Raw genomic sequence first — 16,259 nt, 5'->3', positions numbered from 1 at the left:
TGATAGACTGTCAGCTTTTCATTGTGTGAATCACAGAGTTTCCACAGCTTTACCTCAGAGCTAAATACACTTGTTTCAGGAATTAATAAGCAGCATTTGACTTTTTCTTCTTTTTCTTCAGTTAGTTATACTTATTATTTCAAATATCCTCCTGTAGCTCTGGGACTGAGTTCTCTGTTGTGTTCGTGCTTAGCACGATTCTGTAGTTCCCAGCATGCTTTTCACCATCATGCCTTTGGGCAGTTTTGTGATTATTTGTGGTCTGTGTATCGTGAGAATCATCAGTTCTACAGTATGAAGTTTCTCTTCAGTCAGAAGATTTGTTTTTGGTGAAGTGGGTTTTTTTTTTCTAACACTGTGTGTTGCGAGTCTCTTCAAGTTATCACTTTTTAAGATAGCATGAAGTTTTGACCATTTGAGGATATTAGTGTATAATCTACAGTCATTTATCTGAACCTGTTTTGAAAAATTGACAAATTATAATGCAAAATGTTGTGCTTCATAGATAGGTTTAAATGTAATCGTTAGTGACCAACAGTAATCCTGTGTTGCAGGGCGATTATAGTAATTATGTTACTTTAATGACGCACTTCTGACCACTGACAAAACAACTCACTGTGTTACTGTTATAGCACAATGTGTAACAAGGAAATGGGCCATACAAATCATCATGGAAACAGCTTCATACTTTTTAAATGAAAAATCTACGGTGAGTTATAGTTTTGTGTTTTGTGATGTAAGTTCACACTTGTATGATGTCATTGATAATTACTGCTGAGTTGTGATGGAAAGTCTCGAGGTATGTGATGCTTACACATACCTCACCTGGTGGCCTGAGGGTCATACTGGTCTGCCATGAACAGTCAAGTTGACCAGTGATAAATTAATATAGTGTGACGGCAAGCTCAACGCAGTGTTGGACTCCGACAGCTACCTCCTGCGCAGGTTGGACGACCTGGTTGACAGGCTAAGGAGGGCCCACTTCATTTCAACCCTTGACCTCACCAAGGGCTACTGGCAGGTGGCCCTGACACCCCGGGCCAATCCAAAGACTGCTTTCACCACCGTGTCAGGAGACTGGCAGTATCAGGTCCTCCCCTTCGACCTCCATGGGGCGCCAGCAACATTCCAGCATCTCATGAACATTGTCCTATGCCCACTTTGCCACTGCTTATCTGGATGATGTCATCATCCATTCGTCCCCCTGGGCTGACCATCTGCACTATCTCAAATCCATCCTGGGGGAGCTACAAGAGGCTGGGCTCACTGCAAACCCCTGAAAGTGCCATCTGGGACTCACCAAAGATAGTGGTTTTGCAGAAGTACACCCAAACCCCCCCTCCAAGCACCAGGTACATTCCTTCTTAGGGCTAGCTGGTTATTCTCATAGATTTGTGCCTCACTTCTCCTCTCTAGCCTCTGCCCTCTCAGTCCTGACCAAGAAGGGGGAACCGGACAGGATAAGATGGACCAAACAAACAGAGCAGGCATTGCGGGCCCTGAAGAAAGCCCTCACCACTGCCCCTTTTCTCCAAAATCCAGACTTTGATCTCCTCTTCATCATCCAGATGGATGCCTCGGAGATGTGCTTGGTTGCCATGCTCTCACACATCATAGAGGGCAAAGAACATGTTGTGCTGTATATCAGCCATAAGCTACTCCCTGCTGAGGAGAACTATGCGGCTGTGGAAAGAGCAGCCTTGACCCTCAAAAGGGTGGTGCCCGATCTAAGGAACTATTTGTCTGGTTATCATTTCACCCTGGTCACCATCCATACCCCACTCCAGTAGATGGCAGCTGCTAAAGACACAAATGTTTGTGTTACTCACTGGTTCTTGTCTCTCCAGGACTTCTCTTTTCAGGTCCAACACAGAGCCAGGACCAAACACGGAAACACTGGTGGCTTTTCATCATCACTTCTCTTAGCAATGCACAAAGTGACCGTCTACCTGTTTCTGTAACTGATAATATTTTACATAAGTCACCCAGTGAGATGGACAGTTGGAAGAAAAGGAAGGGCAAAGCAGAAATTGAGAGAATAAAGAAGAGAAAGGCTCTTGCTACAGACACAGCTAAATGCTGCAAAATAAGCTAAATTTCCACCAGGAAAGGACCAGGTCACACAACATACCTTACATAACTACCTAAGTAGCTAATAAGAGTGTGACAACAGCCCATAGGTTACACAGTTTGCACATCTTGCATCTTCAAGAATGCATAGCAAAGAGTGTGACTTAGAAATCATATTACATCAAAGACAAAATGTTTCAGTAAATTAAAAAAAAGTAAACTTAGATTATGGATTTGCCAGAATTCTGTCATGCCACAAAAGCTCGAGAAAGTTCACACACTGAACATCTAAACAGACTACAACAGTGTAAGCATCATACATCCATGAATGTAGTGCAGTAGCCTGTGTGACACAAGCAATGACAAAGATAATAAACGCCATCTGTCGGTACACTATAAAATAAGTTAAAACAAAAATGTATTAATGTAGTCTACTGTTACACTATTTATAATATGATGATGGAGTCATTTCACCTCTTTCCTGATCTTTATATTTAGCTTATATTGGATTTTCTTGGGGACTACATGGTGGTGTAGTGGTTAGCACTGTTGCTTCACAGCAAGAAGATCCTGGGTTCGAGCCCAGTGACTGGCGAGGGCCTTTCTGTATGGAGTTTGCATGTTCTCCCCGTGTCTGTGTGGGTTTCCTCTGAGTGCTCCGGTTTCCACCACAGTCCAAAGACATGCAGGTTAGGTTAATTGATGGCTCTAAATTGACCGTAGGTGTGAATGTGAGTGTGAATGGCTGTTTGTCTCCTTGTGTCAGCCCTGTGATGATCTGGTGACTTGTCCTGGGTGTACCCCGCCGCTCGCCCATAGTCAGCTGGGATGGGCTCCAGCTTGTCTGCGACCCTGTACAGGATAAGCGGCTACAGATAATGTATGGATGGATGCATTTTCTTGTCCTACTGATACTGTGTGATTTTTACATTTTTTAAACATTGTTGTTTTTGTGTGGATCTGAAGACTAGTGACCACATTGTGGAAGCTAAGGAGATCCAAAGAAAGAACAAAGACTAAAGAAGGAATGGTTGAAGTTTTAAGAAAACATGTTGCACAATATTAAAATCTGGCAAACTAACATTATCATAACATGTAAAATGTTGTTTTCCAGAGATAGCTATTGCACACCTTGAAAACCTTGATATTTTCTCTCTGCAGAGTTCTATATCTGCTGGCCATGACTTGACAGAGATATATACTGTTTATTTTTCTCATGTTTTAGTTTTAAAGCCATACACAGTCCCAGTAACCTGTGAAATTGGGTGCATTTGTATTCAGGTTACATTCACGATAACAAGAGAGGCAGACAATGCAATAGGCCAGTGACAGGTAGGATCATGTAAAGTCCTATCTGTATCCCAGCACTTTTCAAACCAAACGAGGCCCATGGTTAGCCTACAAAATTAGAGGTTTGTGTGAGCAGTGTGGCCTGGGATGGAGTCAAATTCCCAGTTGGAATCATTGTTCCAGTCCGCCTCGGTGACGCTACCAAAGTTTACTCCTATTAATGAACTTTCCATCCCCTTTGATTCTATCATTAATCTTTGCAGCTAAGACATTTTCACCTCTTGCGGTTTATCTGGTTTTCCAACGTGGAAGCGGCTTTCAAGTAAATCACACCAGATCACAAACCTCTTTTCAAGTAGCATTTCTGTCACAGCTCTAAAGGAAGTGGTGAGCAACAAGTGGCCAAATGTGTGAAAGAAATCTCATCTCAAGGTGTAAAAAGATGCTGACAAGGTTCACATTCACGTGTTTTCATTTGTTGGAGATTGTGATGTAGAATGTGTGCGAGGTGTAGGTGGAGCTTCACCTCAGTGTGATGTAGTGCTACAAAGACTAAAGTCAAACAGGAAATGTTTTGGTATAATTTGTCATAAATAAGGTTTGACACAAATGAACGTGCCATTACTTTTGCATGCATGTTCTCAAAAGAAAACCTCTGTGTGCACAGGGTCTCATGCATCTCTGTCTCACTGCAACTCATAATAGAACCTGTGGCTAGCTGTATGTAGGGCAGTCTACTGGTGTGTGAATGCGGTTTGCGCTGTTCGGCTGAACACACGAACAAGGTTTGTGTGTGAAAGTGTGTATGGTGTGTGGACTGCTTCTTCCTACACGCATCAAACTATCACTTTAAAAGTAGAACACACCACTGAGGTGAAGACACACAGAAATAAAATTGTCTGCTGTATGTTAGCATAAAAAAGCATAACCACCACACAAAGCATTTCTAACCTCCATAAAACAATTCAAATTATGTTTCCTATTTACTGTGTTGCTGAGTAACGTGTTGCCATAACAGCCGTCCCCATGCATCAGTTAAAATGCTTTAGATTAAATATTTAATGCATTCTGATCTCCAGATGAACATACAGGCACAACTAACAAAGGAAGGCCTGAGAACAAACACACCGAGTCGTTCACGAACAAAAGGCAGTTATTATGTGATCAGTAATTACAGACCAGCTGCTGTTCAGTTCAGACATCTGGTTTGTGGGGCATCTGGGCTTCATCCTGCATTAAACGTGTTCTCGAAGCTCAAAGGAGTCTGAGTTTAAAAAGGTTAGATAGAGCAGTGATCTGGAAAGGATGTGTGACATACAGGCAGATACATTACAATCAATTATTTATTTATTTAAGGTCACAGATCAGCAGACAACAATAAAAAAAAATAAACTGCAACATGATCCTTTATTTAACTGGACAGCTCTTATAACAAATTTTCGAAGTTGTCAAATTTAGAAGTCGAAAAAATTAATTCCAGTGTAATAATAATACATCATAAAGCAAAACACACTGCACACATTCAGGGTCTTACTCACGTGATTGTTCAACAGGAAACGAGATGAAGAGTTTACAAAGAGGGTCTTACAGTCAGAGAGACAGGAAATGGAAAAAACCACAACCCAAAATATCAAACAAGTCATGCACGAAGTCACATTTTTACGTGAGATTCTGATTATAAAAGATGAAAACTTTCTTCAAGAAAACATGGAAATACGAAACACTCAGATATAAATATGAATCTGTAAATTATAATTCTGTACAAAATATGTAATCGGTCACTTCCTTTAGACTTCACACACACACACAAATATATATATATATATATATATATATATATATATATATATATATATATACACACACACACACACACACATACAGTTAGGTCCGTAAATATTTGGACAGAGACATTTTTCTAATTTTGGTTCTGTACATTACCACAATGAATTTTGAAGAAAACAATTCAGATGCAGTTGAAGTTCAGACTTTCAGCTTTAATTCAGTGGGTTGAACAAAATGATTGCATAAAAATGTGAGGAACTAAAGCATTTTTTAAACACAATCCCTTCATTTCAGGGGCTCAAAAGTAATTGGACAAATTAAATAATTGTAAATAAAATGTTCATTTTTAATACTTGGTTGAAAACCCTTTGTTGGCAATGACTGCCTGAAGTCTTGAACTCATGGACATCACCAGATGCTGTGTTTCCTCCTTTTTAATGCTCTGCCAGGCCTTTACTGCACCAGTTTTCAGTTGTTTGTTTGTGGGCCTTTCTGTCTGAAGTTTAGTCTTTAACAAGTGAAATGCATGCTCAATTGGGTTGAGATCAGGTGACTGACTTGGCCATTCAAGAATATTCCACTTCTTTGCTTTAATAAATTCCTGGGTTGCTTTGGCTTTATGTTTTGGGTCATTGTCCATCTGTATAATGAAACGTCGACCAATCAGTTTGGCTGCATTTGGCTGGATTTGAGCACACAGTATGTCTCTGAATACCTCAGAATTCATCCGGCTGCTTCTGTCCTGTGTCACATCATCAATAAACACTAGTGACCCAGTGCCACTGGCAGCCATGAATGCCCAAGCCATCACACTGCCTCCGCCGTGTTTTACAGATGACGTGGTATGCTTTGGATCATGAGCTGTACCACGCCTTTGCCATACTTTTTTCTTGCCATCATTCTAGTAGAGGTTGATCTTGGTTTCATCTGTCCAAAGAATGTTCTTCCAGAACTAAGCTGGCTTTTTTAGATGCTTTTTTTTTTTAGCAAAGTCCAATCTAGCCTTTTTATTCTTGAGGCTTATGAGTGGCTTGCACCGTGCAGTGGACCCTCTGTATTTACTTTCATGTAGTCTTCTCTTTATGGTAGATTTGGATATTGATATGCCTACCTCCTGGAGAGTGTTGTTCACTTGGTTGGCTGTTGTGAAGGGGTTTCTCTTCACCATGGAAATTATTCTGCGATCATCCACCACTGTTGTCTTCTGTGGGTGTCCAGGTCTTTTTGCATTGATGAGTTCACCAGTGCTTTCTTTCTTTCTCAGGATGTACCAAACTTTAGATTTTGCCACTCCTAATATTGTAGCAATTTCTCAGATGGTTTTTTTTCTGTTTTCGCAGCTTAAGGATGGCTTGTTTCACATGGAGAGCTCCTTTGACTGCATGTTTTCTTCACAGCAAAATCTTCCAAATGCAAGCACCACATGTCAAATCAACTCCAGGCCTTTTATCTGCTTAATTGAGAATGACATAATGAAGGAATTGCCCACACCTGCCCATGAAATAGCCTTTGAGTCAATTGTCCAATTACTTTTGGTCCCTTTAAAAACAGGGTGGCACATGTTAAGGAGCTGAAACTCCTAAACCCTTCATCCAATTTTAATGTGGATACCCTCAAATGAAAGCTGAAAGTCTGGACTTTATGTCCATTATATAACTATAACTTGAATATGTTTCAGTAAACAGGTAAAAAAACAAAATTTTTGTCAGTCTCCAAATATATATGGACCTAACCGTGTGTGTGTGTGTGTGTGTGTGTGTGTATATATATATATATATATATATATATATATATATATATATATATATATATATAAATAAAAGGACCTTCATCCAGAACTCAATGGAAATGTGGAAGACAACCCTAGAAGCCAACTCAAAACCCATTGCCCAAGTCAACATCAAGTGCGGTATATACCAAGGAGATGCGCTATCACCACTGCTGTTCTGCATAGGCCTGAACCCCCTCAGTCGGATCATCATGAAGAGCGGCTTCGGGTACCGATTCCGTAGTGGGGCAACAATCAGCCACCTGCTCTACATGGATGACATCAAGCTGTATGCCAGGAACGAGCGAGAAATAGACTCGCTGATCCACACCACCCGGATCTACAGCGATGACATAGGGATGTCATTCGGATTGGACAAGTGTGGCCGGATGGTTTCAAAGAGAGGCAAGATGGTCTGGACTGAGGGGATTGACCTACCAGAGGGCAACATAGGTGATATCCAAGACAGCTACAAGTACCTTGGCATCCCACAGGCTAATAAAAACCATGAAGAGGCCACAAGGAAGTCAACCACAGCCAAATACCTCCAGAGAGTAAGGCAGGTCCTGAAAAGTCAGCTGAATGGTAAGAACAAGGTCCGAGCCATCAACATGTATGCACTACCAGTCATCAGATACCCCGCTGGTATCATAAACTGGCCAAAGGAGGAGATAGAAGCCACAGATATCAAGACTAGAAAGCTCCTCACCATGCATGGAGGGTTCCACCCCAAGTCCAGCACCCTGAGACTATACACTAAGCGGAAAGAGGGAGGCCGAGGGCTAGTGAGCATCAAGACCACGGTCCAGGATGAAACATCGAAAATCCGAGAATACATCAGAAAGATGGCCCCAAAGGATGAACTGCTAAGTGAATGTCTCAGGCAGCAGAACCCTGATGAGAGTGCAGAGGAGGAGGAGGAACAGACAACCTGGAGGGACAAACCCCTACATGGCATGTACCACCGTCAGATAGAGGAAGTGGCTGATATCAAGAAATCCTACCAGTGGCTGGATAATGCAGGACTGACAGACAGCACAGAGGCACTAATCATGGCAGCACAAGAACAGGCCATAAGCACAAGAGCCATAGAGGCCAGGATCTACCAGAGTAGATCAGACCCAAGATGCAGACTGTGCAAAGAAGCCCCTGAAACAGTCCAGCACATAGTAGCAGGGTGTAAGATGCTAGCTGGATCAGCATACATGGAGAGGCACAACCAAGTGGCTGGGATAGTATACAGGAACATCTGCAACCAGTATGGAAAAGAAGTACCCAAGTCCCAATGGGCCATACCACAGAAGGTGGCTGAGAACAACAGGGCCAACGTTCTGTGGGACTTCAGCTTCCAGACTGACAAACAGATCCTGGCTAACCAACCGGACATAGTGGTGGTGGACAAACAGCAGAAGAGGGTGGTGGTGATAGATGTGGCGATCCCAGCTGACGCCAACATCAGGAAGAAGGAACATGAGAAACTTGAGAAGTATCAAGGGTTGAAAGAGCAGCTGGAACGGATGTGGAAGGTCAAGGGCTGCGTGGTCCCCGTGGTAGTGGGGGCACTTGGGGCAGTAACCCCCAAACTGGGAGAGTGGCTCCAGCAAATCCCAGGAACAACATCTGAAGCCTCAGTCCAGAAGAGCGCAGTCCTAGGAACATCGAAGATACTGCGCAGAACCCTCAAACTCCCAGGCCTCTGGTAGAGGACCCGAGCTTGAGGATGACATGGATACCACCCCCCCGCCGGGGGTGAGAAGGAGATTTTTTATATATATCATGCATACATGAGCTGACCATCAAAACTTCCTGTTTACTCTGAAGTTCTGCACATGTGCCACTGAAACATCCCCAAAGGCTGCGTTAAACCATGGCTAAGTCGTGTTTGTCAGCTGCAGCTTCATGTGAAAGATGAGGTGCAAAACACTGTTTTAAAAACGTACATGTAATTTTTAGGAACTGAATTTTATCTCGAGCTGATTGTTTATAATGGATGTTACATTAAACTCACAGGAACAGCATTTTACTTTTTCACAACTCCGACTTTAAAGCATTTAGTGACATCAGAAAGATTTTAATATGGTGAACTTTTCCGGAAGGAGACATTTATGTCCTTGTGGTTTTTCAGTAGATTGGAGGAAAATAATCAACTTGAAGCAGTGACACTTTAAAAAAGTTGTTTCAACATATTTTAACACTGTTTTTTTCATTCACGCAATAACTTGTGGTATGGAAGTGTTGTTTTCGACTGGTTATCCTGTATATCTTCGCTGTAATTAGGTCACGTTCCTGGAGAAGTTGTGCAAACTGAAAGCATGCAATCAATTGCCTTAACTTCAATTCCTTGGTTAGCTAATACCCCTGAAGATATTGTGTGTTGGGTTTTTAAAATGTTTTCTTCCCAGTTTGATCACATGCCTATAGACCCCTTGTACTGACGTCACACTTACGGTATGTTAGCAACCATTGCTCCCCTTGTCCTGGGGGACAAGAAAACTTTGTTTACATACTGAAGATAAGTGATATTGATAATGTCAGACGTCTGAAGAAAACTACAGCTAAAAAAAATAGGTACCCTATGGGTACATGTGGCGATTGCTTATAAATAAAATTGTTTTCTGAAACCATGTCCATACAGTAAATACAGCATATATATATATATATATATATATATATATATATATATATATATATATATATATATTTACTCAGTGAGGCAGTAGCCACAAAAATGAAGCATAATCAAAAAATGAACAATTTAAAAATCATAGAAGTAAAATATACCAAGTGTCTGTACTTTATATTATTCTACTCTTAACTCTTACAGTTTTTGAAACTGAAATCTCCGAACCGAGGCTGACATACACACGCTGTCGCCATGACTGAAACTCTTTTTTTCCTGGAAAAGGCCTGGCGCTAGAGCTCAGTGGTCTCAATACTCTTTTCGACAACTTCCCATAACAACTCGGAAGTGTGTCACATCTACATCACATATGGGACCACTGGTTGAAGAAGGCGAGGACAGGGGGACAACCTGGAGCATATTTTAAAATAGGAACACACTTTCCCTTGGTGACAAGCATAAACATGTCTGAAAATGATTTCTTTAGTCTAGTCCATTTATTTCGAATGGTGAACTGAACTGTATACACTCACTGGCCATTTTAATAGGAACACCTGTATGCGTATGCACAGTGCGCTATTGTTACACTCATTCTTACATTCTTACAACACGATGACATAGTGGCTACAGCCTCTATATGAGGCAGTAGCCACAAAAAGCTTTACTACCGGATTACTTGGATAATCTAAGTCAGAAAGAAGCAAAGGATAGATATACGTGGAAATTAGAGTTTATTAGTGGTTATGATCTGTACAAAATCCCTTCGATTGGAGTGACGATGTTGATTTGTGGCATAGCGTTACCTACACAGATGTTGGAATGTACCTTCTCACTGCATTTTATCTGTTTTAATGATTAAAAAAAATGTTTGCTGAAAGAGAAGAGCAGGGAGGAATGAGAACTGAGTGGCTGTGGTTTATATACACCCGATACTAAAACTTGTAACGTTCTCGCAAACATTGTAAAGACGCGTACAAAAAGCACAAAAATGCCTACTTACCCAGGGAAAAACAATACAGGATTTATCTTGTAGTGTCCTGATCCCCAGATCTTTAACCCAGCCACATATAAAAAGTTGTACTCCTCCATGCTCTTCCAGATTTTCATCTGTCCGTGTAGAACGATGTCTGAAGCATCAGGTAGTTTGAGATGTTGGGGAACTCAACGGATGGATAATTTTTCAACTCACAGGAAAAATCCTTCTTTACTAGCATATGAGAATCTATCCCACTGCACAGAGCAACTTTCTGAAGGTATCTTGACCGTGCATTGGCCTCTAAACTGCGAAAATAGTCGGAGACGGTTTCACTCGTTCTTTACATAACGGCAGCCAAATCGGTTGGTCTGACCACCACTTCTTTCACCGGAAATAAACTCGCAAGCAAAAGTCACATGACCTGAGTACAAGCTATATTCTATTCCAGGTTAACCACTTGCAAAGAATGAGCGAAAAACCTTTAACTCCATTAATTATCGGTGAAGAAAATGGCAAGATGGTGGCTGCACACTGCGACTGTATGGCAGGACTTGGAGAAAGCTGTTCTCACAGAGCATTGTTGTTGTGGACTCGAAGCTGGAGTGAAACAAAGGGGATTCAGTGACAGTTACAGATAAAAAGGCATACTAGGTTCTTCCTACTGCTGTGAAAAAAGTCTCCTGCTCCCAGATCAGAGATATTTCCTTTCTAAAGAAATGGCCAAGTCAAGTTCTTAAGCCACAATCAGAAGTTCAAGACAAAGTTCCAGGGAGATGGCAATACCTTTTATCTTTTTCTCTATTTGAATGAGGGTGAAGGCTAACGCATGCTTCCTCAAGACACATGAAGCTAACCAAGCACATCCTTTCAAACTGCAGCTCCTACTGCATCACAGTGCTGCATAACACACTCGGAGGAAAGTGCCATCTGCTCCCTTCCACAAACATGAGCTCACAGACAGCCATGATTTTCCATTGTCTCTGTGATAGACGGGCGAGAGAGCTTAAGCCCCTCCCACTTAGAGAGCACAGCCATGTTTGCTGTCGTGTCTCAAGGATGTCTGTGACATCATCAGGATGTATACTGGCTCCAGGGAACTCTGTTCCCTCCCCTCCCCCACCTAATCAAACAGACTGATGTACATTAGGACAGGAGTCAGTATACCTAGAGTTCTCTGTGTAGGCAGATATAAAGCTGAAGGTTCTGTTTTACATTAATACTCTTTTGTTAAAGCAACCATCTGCTTTCAGCTTGTTCCAACTTGTTCTTTCTGACACTCTGTGGTTTATGATGTTAAGTTTGAATGCCATCCACATTACAGCGCAGGAGATGAGATAAACTGATATTCTGGCTCTGAAACAGAACCTTCACAGATCCATTATGGAGTCTGAAGCTTGTCCATGTGATTTTGCACCATAAATCAATAACAAAGCAACTTTGTATGTAAGAAGCTCTCATCACAAGAGGCTCAGCATGATGTGTACAGGAAGTTCAGGAGGGAGTTGGGTAACTTCAGATTATATAAAATCCAGTGTATTTTTTAAAACAAGAAACTTTGTTGTCTTTATAGAACTTGTTTTAACATTTCTGAAGACATCTGCTGTGGTCCTTCCTCATTTCTGTCACACGGTTATTCCCTGCAGCTAACATGTGTCTGTAAACAGCTCCTCACACCCACATGGAAAACTAGTTTAGTGAGTGTTCTCCCGCCTTTTTAAAATAACGACAGTCCTTATGAAGAGGGTTTTCAGCTCCTGATCATGCTTCCTGTTACTGTATAATTATATTAGAGAACGTGAAACAGACCATTGTTATAATTTTTAATGTTGCGTTTGAGAATGAGCAGACTATTTAAATATTTCTCGTTTGCAAATACAAATGAGGATTAGAATAGTGTTAAACTGTTGGCTATTTAGGGAAGCAGTGACAGACGAGAAAAAACACATTCAACTGCAAAAACTGGCCAGATGTGTTTGCTGAATCATCAGAGGGTGGGGCAGGGTGCATCAGTTGCCCTCACTTTCATAAAATCTGATGCATTTTTGTTTGGGTGTTCCTTTTCACCAATAAAGACATCCTGTAAAAATTTTTTGACCATATTCAAAACTCTAATGGTGGCACCATGAGGTTCATTTTTTGCCAAAAAAACGCTTATTTTATGTTTTCGCGTAAGGTTTGATTCACAATGTTGGACTCCATTTATTGATTTCTTGTGACCCAGAGATCATGTTAAGAACCTTTGCAAGGGATTGAGAAGCATTAATGTGATTCATAATACATTTGTATTGTTTAAAAGTAGTTGAACAATGATTCAATGAACAGCTAAAACTCAAACTGTGCTTGATAATATATTTAGAATATGTACTAAAAATGTGTATCTAAGATATTTGGTATACTCTATAAGGTGTCATAATGTTTCATGAAAAGTGATCGAAATTTTGTCATAAAAGTCATAAAATAGCAGCTTTTTCCATAACTTTGAGCTCCTGGTGCCACCATTAAACTTTTGAATTTTGTCAAAATATTTCATCCAGTGTGTTTTCTTACCAAAAGGAACATAAAAACAAAAATGCATCATGACCAGAGGAACTTTTCATTTTTAGGGGGCAACTGATGCACCCTAGGGTGGGGTCACTCAGCACGAAAAGGTTGTGTCTCAGTTTGTGTTTGAAGCGATTATTCCCCCGTTTTATACAAGGCTCATTATAATCTTTGGGTGAAGTTGTTTGGTCATGTAACTCATTTTCTAACTTCCAAAATGAAAGCAAAAAGCCCAGACAGACACAAAAACTGTTTCCCACCATCAGTTCCATACTTTTAGTCTCTCACCACATTCCAGCTGGCTGTTTGGGAAAACAAGAAGCAGGGGAAAGGCGTCAGTTATTATTTGTAACTGACTCATTCATCATTATCCCCAAACATCTGCTGGGGATTTCTGTTTCTGGATCATTTTCAGACATGATAACCTAACAGAGGTAGAGATAAACCTGTGATTGCTTTTCGGTGGTATTAAATACATTTTCAGGGTCTCACACTCCTGCATAAAGAGAGAGAATGTTACAGGGCGTGGTCATGCAGGAGTGTGTCATCACTAACAGTGGCGTGTTTTCAGTTGAAGTTAAATGCTTGCTCAGACATGCAACCTCTCTCTGTCTTTATTTTTTATCAGTGTTTGTTATTCGTTTTTCCTCTCTCTCTCTCTCTCTCTCTCTCTCTCCCACACACACCCTGAGATCTTATCTTCTGTCTGTAACTTAAACCATGGGGTGATGTGGCTGGATTTAAAAAAAAAGTGGTGTATTTTGGTTCTTTTTTGAAATTCATTAGAAATGAAAGACAAACCACAAAAAACAGAGAAGTGAAATTTGTGCTTGAAAAAGAAACTAGGGAAAAAACAATACAAGGTTTGGTCTTTGAAGGGAAGACGGATAAACATAGAACAAATATCATTAAAGCACTGAATCATCAAGATACAGATTCAGAGTCTGAATCACTGGAAGAAGAAGCCTTTGTTGTCACATGCACACTCAAGCACAGTGAAATTTGTCCTTTGCATTTAACCCATCTGAAGCAGTGAGCACACACACACATACCCAGAGCAGTGGGCAGCCATACTACAGCGCCCGGGGAGCAGTTAAGGGTTAGGTACTTTACTCAAGGGCACGTCAACCCAAGGCCGCCCCATGTTAACCTAACCTGCATGTCTTTGGACTGTGGGGGAAACTGGAGCACCTGGAGGAAACCCACACAGACACAGGGAGAACATGCAAACTCCACACAGAAAGGCCCCCATCAGCCATGAGATTCGAACCCAGAATCATCTTGCTGTGAGGTGACCGTGCAACCACTACACCACCGTGCTGCCCAAAAACCAGAGAAGACTCCCTTCAATCCTACACGCTCCATACAATTCTCTGTCCATTAGAGGCATTTAGCAGACGCTCTTATCCAGAGTAATGTACAATGAGCACATACACACACAGCCAGCCAGCCTGGGGAACAGTTGGAGGTTAGGTGCCTTGCTCAAGGGCACTCAGCCATGGATTTTTCTTGCCGATGCAGGGAATTGAACCAGCAACCCTTTAGGCCCACGGCTCCATCTCTAACCTTTATGCCATGGCTTCCCCAGCTAAATCTGCCCTCTAGTTTTGCTAACTAGTTTTCTCTGTATTATTCGCCAACTATAGTCTTGTGTTCCCCCGGCTATTCTGGTGCACAGTGGGTTTTTATTGCTTCCAGTCACACAGGCTTTTTAGATCCTAAAAGCATTTGATATGGTCATTGTATTGATTTGTGGATAATGGGAAATGGAGGGATGGTGCATTAGGTTCTTCAGCACAATACAGGACTCACAGAGGAAATGAAAACTGCCTGTGAAGTCTCGAATTCTCTGTGTATGTGATGTTTTCACTGTTTCTCTGTTCTTACTGACCAAAGCATCAAACTGTTTATAATCTTCTCATTTGAAAAATGTCCAAATACCAATAATTATCCATTTCTATATAAAAATTCCATCAAATACCAGCTTTAATACTGATATCATGTAGGTGTCATTTGACCTGAGCACTGCTGAACTAATTCACCTGATTCTTAGCTGATGAGACACAAATCTACAGAACTGAGGTGTGATTTTACCTTTAACAAGCATCAGGTACCACAATGTTTAGCATAAAGACTGACAACTCTTCAGTGTCCCCGTCTTTATAACACACAACCTCCAAAATCATTCAACTAAAAGAAAGGAAATAAAACAGTGACATTTGTCATGGTTGTTGCAGAAGTTTGTGGTTGGTTCTCAGTGTTCTTCTCTCCGTCTCACGCACACAGTAAAAGGGAAGTGGTGATGGACGACCAGACAGTAAAAATCATCAACTTTACATTTGTTTTACCCTGTGAAGTTCTGGAAGTACCTCTGAAGTGATCGTTGTGTTCATTCTACACCAAGTGTTAATGTGTTTATTGAGAACCAGTTGAGTCATTGAGTATTTTTTTTGTCTAGAACGTCATTATACTAATTTTAAAATGTCACATATAAAAATGACACATCATTCAATACATCAAGTTTTTTTAATTAAATATTTGCAAGCATGATATTTCTGATTATAATTACAGACTGAAGTGAAATTGGCGTGTTACCTGCAAGTGATGTAACGTCTACCTGAGGATGTACAAACGTCAGTATTGAGACAGGAGTCCAGTTCAGTGTTGAACTTCCTACAACAGGCTTGATACAATAATTACTGACAGTGATTACTGACAATCATCAAATCAGAAAAAAATACCATACATTTATTAAAAATACAAATTTAAAAGTATATTATAAACACTGACACATGCTGTTTCTCACAAAAAGTAAAAATCAAACCTAAAACACTTGTTTGTTCAGTGCGTTACTAACAAGTTCATATGATCTCAGTTATAAACATAAAGCCTTTGTTTAGTTGCTGATCGATTTGATAAAGGATTCTCACATTATTTAAATGAACTATACAGGAAAAGCTCAAACACGGTTATTTTAATCTTTTCATCTCTGTGGCATGTTTTATCTGGGTCAGAGCTCTTGTAGATTCTTTTATTTCGAGGTCTTCATGACAACAGTTCAGTTCAGGAAATAGGAGGATAAAAACAGGCATTCAGGTGACACTTCACTGGTGGTTTTATTATTCCTCTCATCAGTGTTTGATCTAACACACACACAAAGTCTTGGAACAATCAGAACTCTTCTCCATTTCCTTTCTCACAACTTACAT

General features: G+C 40.8%; 1 long non-coding RNA gene across 1 annotated transcript; it reads left to right on the top strand.

Annotated features, from left to right (window-relative positions):
* The first annotated feature begins 313 nt into the window (after nucleotides 1–313).
* On the top strand, nucleotides 314–15,721 carry LOC132882885 (uncharacterized). The gene is made up of 3 exons (XR_009654260.1): nucleotides 314–334; nucleotides 633–709; nucleotides 15,622–15,721. It is a non-coding gene; the product is annotated as an uncharacterized LOC132882885 (long non-coding RNA).
* The last annotated feature ends 538 nt before the right edge of the window (nucleotides 15,722–16,259 follow it).

The sequence above is a fragment of the Neoarius graeffei genome, chromosome 3, assembly GCF_027579695.1.
Source record: "Neoarius graeffei isolate fNeoGra1 chromosome 3, fNeoGra1.pri, whole genome shotgun sequence".
NCBI lineage: Eukaryota > Metazoa > Chordata > Actinopteri > Siluriformes > Ariidae > Neoarius > Neoarius graeffei.
Note: the sequence above shows the minus strand (reverse complement) of the source record. Positions and strands in the feature narration are given on the sequence as shown.